Raw genomic sequence first — 5,693 nt, 5'->3', positions numbered from 1 at the left:
GGACGTGTGTTCTAGAATCTCTAAAAGAGGCCCCGTCGGTCTGTTACGCTCATGTTTGAAATATCATTTTTATTGGTTGGCCACGCATACATTTCTTTTTTCTTTTTACTGGCGGGTTCATTACTTATCACTGCCCACAGACCACTCGAGGATAACGCTAAACGAGTTTTAGGTAGGAGACTACACTATGATGATCGGTAATGGTGGAAGTTGGGCAGTGTTTAATTATTTAAGATGACGATTTAGCAAGGACTTGTGTGCATTAGACTTGAAAACGACCAAGTTATAGTCAAGTGGGAAGCAAGCCCATGGTATTGTGTTCCACAAATGGACAGAAATATTCCTGGTTCATGAAATTTTTGTTTAGTTTTAATCACAGTAAGGGAAATTGTTGAAAGTTGTTATAGATAGACAAGTATTTGTTGTGAATGTTTTACCGAGTGGGGGCATAAATTGAAGCTCAGTCGAGCACATGTCATTTATCTGCCTCTTTTATGTTTGGAATACAATGTCGTTGGTCTGTCGTACTCACAACTGAAATGCAATTTTTGGTAGTCTGTCATGCAATAGCATTTTTGTTGGTCTGCCGTACTTACGTTTAAAATACGTGATCTATCACGCTTTTTATTCGTACAGCGCCTGGTCTTCCTAAATGATCCCTCATCTGGTTCTGCGGAGACTGAAAGTTTCTTAACTTCTATGATCCAATGAGAACGTGTGTGTGTGTGCGCGCGCGCACGCGCGTATGTGTGTGCGATTATGTCGTATATTTATACAAATGGATGAGACTGATCGTCATAGTGGTGGACTTAGCTAATTCCTCGCGATAATACCGCTTGATAAAAATAGACTTTAAGGTTGGGTGTCTCACTCTCGGTGCAAGAAGTTAAAAATAGCTGGATCTCACCTCCAGCAACACTTTCTCATTGGCAGGGTAACAGTAGGAACCGTCGATTGACCCGGATCTTTTTTTGGTGCGATGCGGGAGATGAGGTGTGACTTGGGTGAACTCCACTCCTGAAGTTGCGTGAAAATTCCAAATACTTCTAAAACCTCACAATAACGTAGAATGGGAGAGGTCCTAACAGGATTTCATACAGTGTATTATGTTCCTATTTACTTGCCTCTCCGCGAGGACAGAGTTAATGTAATGTGATACACGTTTACACACGGGACCCACGCGTTGTATGTCTACGTCACAAGCGCAAGGAACATAAGACACGTGATAGCTCAACTCATTTTTCGTGTTGTAACAACGATATTTATTTCCGGGTAATTTCCCGAATAAAACATGATCGTACTCCTTTTCTCTGACCTCTGTCGTCCTCCACCTCTCTAACGTGATCGTCTTTCTAGCGTGCTCTCTCTTTTTTCATACTTTTTCTTTTTCCTTATAATGGCGTCATTTCCCACACGGATCGATATTTGCATGTTACCACCATACGCGCGCCAACGCTCTGTTACATTAGATAAAGGTCGGTTTTTAATTATTAGAAAGATACAGTTGCTCCGGCTCTTTTTTTTTGTTTTGTGCGGTGCGAGAGGTTAGGTACAACTTAGTCGCACGCCATTCCTGAAGTTGTGTATCCTCATTAGAGTCTAAGCCAATGCTGAGGTGGCTTTTTTCTGTTGGCTGGCGTATCATTCTGTACAATCCTAGATCTACCTTCTCAGCCTTTTTCGTCTCAGCCTTTGAGAATAAATTAGTTGAGGCGCCTCTACCGGAGAATACTGATGGGGCCCCTGCAGGCATTTTTTTTGCAGGCCAGAGTCCTTTTTCATTTAGAGTGATAGCTTTTGAAATCCCACTTTCACGACCCTGTGTTACATCTTCACGCCGTGGAATGAGGATAAATAACAAAAACAGAGAATGGGAGAGGCCTCAACACGGTTTGCTTGCCTCCCCTCGTCACAATTTACAAATTTACAGAAGGTCGGTTTTTAATCACTGAGAAAATCCAATTCCCTCCAAAAGAAACACTCTTGATTAAGAGCAAAATAACAAAAAAAAAAAAAAAGAATTCCCAGTCTAACGTTCATTGACCGAGGACAAAACAAATGAAGTGTAAAATAAAAACTGATACTACACTTTTATCTTAACTACAAGGCTAACAGAAAGTCACATCTAAGATATAATTCAATGCTCGGGGTTGATATGCAGATGGCGCTAGATTCATAAATCATTCATGAAACATTCATACGATTATTTTTATAAAGTACTAACCTTCAAAAGCAACGTGTCAAAATTTCCGCCCAATCGGATTATTAGTTTATAAATTACAATATATATATATATATATAAATATATATATATATATATATATATATATATATATATATATGTATATATATATATATATATATATATATATATATATATATATATATAAAAAGATTTTCCCTCTTTGACTGAGGACAGTTTCAATCCGAAAGAAAAATAAGTGGAGTGGATTTGCAATGTAGGGATTTATTTCCTTCCAACCGCTGGAAGATGTGACACAAAACCGGAAAGTGAAGGCGATTCAAGCCAGCACCTCTAAAAGAGGAGCACTCTGGCGTCTTAAAAAATTGTCTGGGCAGTTCCGCCGACATTCTCCGGTAGTGACGCCTCAGGCAGTAAATAATAAACTTACGAAAGAGTGGACACAATGCCTGGGAGAGTGTACCTTCTAGGACTGTCTAGAACCACACCTCAGCCCGACAGATGTAAGGTCATTCAGCACTTAAAAATGGTTGAGACTCTTTCCAACTGTGACAGGGACGCGTCCTCGATTGGTATGAATATGACCTACTAAGATTGTACCAGAACAAATTTCGCTGTTAAAGGTTAAGGAACCGGATGTGTATGTATTTATATATAGTCATCCACAGAGTGCTGTTTCCCTGCATTACTACTGCCAGGCAAGCACGCATCCCAAATTGGGGATCGAATCTACAACTATTTAGTTTATAGTCCCTTCAACAATCGCGTCGACAATACCAACAATAGAGATGGACACACACACACACACACACACACACACACACACACACACACACACACACACGAACCCGATTCAGTGCGACGCACTATGCCTACATGCAAAGACGCAAATAGTATGTAGCGATACTTTAACTTATTAGAGAGCATATTGCCCTTTTTTCTCACTCACGTTGGCTAATGATAAAACCTTGAAACAATGGACTTTGCACACAATAATCTTTCATTCTTTTATACATTTATTGACTGGAAGAAAATAATCCATAATACCAAAACTCTTGCCTTTAAAATTCATTTCGAACAAATATAAAAGTTTAACAATCAATTTTAAATAAGAGAGTGTCACGATAGTAAACGCCTGTCAGCCATTTTGTTATCCATTAATAATAGATTAAAACATGTTTGACATGTGTGTACTAACGCATTGCAAACTTATACTAAAGTAATTTAAAAACAATCAAATGAAGAAAAAATACTATCTTGTGGGAATTCAAGTTTAAAGTCACGAGTATTGTGCTTCTTTTTGTTCCAAAATGAAAAAAAAAGAAGAGAAGAAAAAGAAAACGATCATTTTCACACGTGCACCTGTTGTCTAAATTAATCTAACCACGAAAGTCCATGGGTTAAAAAAAAAAGCCTGGGTCTCTTTGGACTTGTGGGCCGGCGGCGAGTCTTACTACTACACCCAGGGTCTGCCAGCAGCAACCTGATTGCATCAAGGGATGATCACACGCTTCAGCATATCCAGGTACACTTTGGTGTTGACTTTCAAGCCGACTTCGAAGATGTAAGGTGCCATGATGTGGCTCTCACTTGAAACCACATCAAAGACCATAACCGTGCCCGGAAACTTCGTTGAACTGTGCTCTCAAACGTTGAACCGTCCGAATTTGCATTTTGAGGGTGCTGGCAATGGTCTTGTTGTCATAACTTGGATCGGTAGAGAGCATGAGTTATACAGCGGCGCATCTCCGATCTCGCTCGTTAAACATTGTGTCACTTTCAGACATGATAGATAGCTTTTATCGCTCTTGGCATTTTTACACAACTGGTCAACTAGTAAATGGTATTCTGCAGCAGCAGCAGCAGCAAAAACAACAACAACAACAACAACAAAAACAACAGAAGAAAACCGGTTTTCATCAACCGGAAATGGAATCATGTCGTCTTTTCTAGAGCGACAATTTTATAGCTGCATCCAGTATGTACATATATATACAGTGGCACCAAAAAGAAAGTCCGTACTAGTTATTTTTTCAAAAACCGCAAATTTAAGTTAACTGTAACTGTTTAAACAGCCTATATTTCATTTGATTTGCCTTTTATTCCTCTATAATTTACTTGTTCATATTTGACTTTTAATTGAAGTATTCTAATGTTCACGTCAATTAAAAAAAAAAAATTAACTTCAAATCGAGAAGGCAAAAGAAACTCCGTACAATGGAATTTTTTTTTTATATTTAAATGTAACTTTAGAACATTAATGCAACACAAATACAATAGGAACACAATGAACTAGTTAATATTTAGTCGCATAGCCCGTTTGCAATTTGACAGCCTGCAATCTTTTGGGCATTTTTTGAATTAGTCTGAGGTAATACTCCGGTAAAAGGGAATCCCACTTCTCTTTATTTTTTGTTCAACGTTCTTCCAGATTTGGAATTTTATCATTGCGTAACTGTTGCTTGATGTAATGCCATACGTTTTAGATAAGATTGAGGTTTGGAGATTATGCAGGCCAATCTAAACACAGAATACATGCTCTTTAAAGAACTTCTTGTCATTGCCAGATGTGAGAATCCCGTATGAATATGGAATTATCATCCAAATTCCAGCCCAAATAGGGCACAAAATGCTTAGTTTATTAATGTACTTGGTCGAATTAACTTGACCTTGCAAGTGAACTAGAGGCCATGGGCCATTGGTACTAATAACTCCCCACACGTTAACCTCCACCAACTTGCAGCGTTGAAACTGTGCACCTATGGTTAAATTTTTCGTCCTTCCTTCGACGGTTGTACTGCCTACCATCATTGCCTAGTCTAATGAACTTGGTTTTATTGCAAAAATCACTTTCGAGAAATATGAAGAGGAATGGTCTTCATTGCATCTGACATATACGGTATAATCACGTTGACACACCGGTTCCCGTCAGATCACCGAAGTTAAGCAACGTTGAGCCTGGTTATTACTAAAATGGGTGACCAATTTGGGAATTCCATGCTCTGTATGTAGGAGGATATCGACAATTCCCTGCAAGAGTTGCAAAAACCTGACGTTGTCATCTCCCCTGACTAGGATATACATGCGATTGGGGACCGCTTGTGAATTTCATACTCCCATGAAACTTCCTCCTTCGAAAGAAGCCGGTAAAACCCGAATAGGGTTAGTGCTTACGCACACACACATTGAATCTGACGAAGTCCTAACGGCGTTTTATCATTGACAAAAATCATTGACTTGCGTCTTGCAACACAGCCTCGCAAATTAAATTCCTTCAATCTGTTCTAAACTGTAGAAAGAGAGCACTTTTTAACAAGATTACACTGTTGAATTTGTGGAACCGTTTCAAATCTATTTCTGAGGCTGCGAATCTTGATGTCATTGTCTTCCTTGTAAGAAGTAACTTTAGGACGACCAGATTTAAGGGCATTACGAATTGCCGGTTTGGTGCTTTTGCATAGTCATTCACACCCTTTTCTCATCACATATC

General features: G+C 39.0%; 1 pseudogene; it reads left to right on the top strand.

Moving 5' to 3' along the window:
* The first annotated feature begins 5,095 nt into the window (after positions 1-5,095).
* Positions 5,096-5,214, top strand: LOC145284366 (5S ribosomal RNA; annotated as a pseudogene).
* The last annotated feature ends 479 nt before the right edge of the window (positions 5,215-5,693 follow it).

This window comes from Euprymna scolopes, chromosome 8 (assembly GCF_053919585.1).
Source record: "Euprymna scolopes isolate OS-2025 chromosome 8, ASM5391958v1, whole genome shotgun sequence".
Lineage (NCBI taxonomy): Eukaryota > Metazoa > Mollusca > Cephalopoda > Sepiida > Sepiolidae > Euprymna > Euprymna scolopes.
The sequence above is the reverse complement of the archived record's forward strand: the minus strand, read 5'-3'. Positions and strand labels throughout refer to the sequence as shown.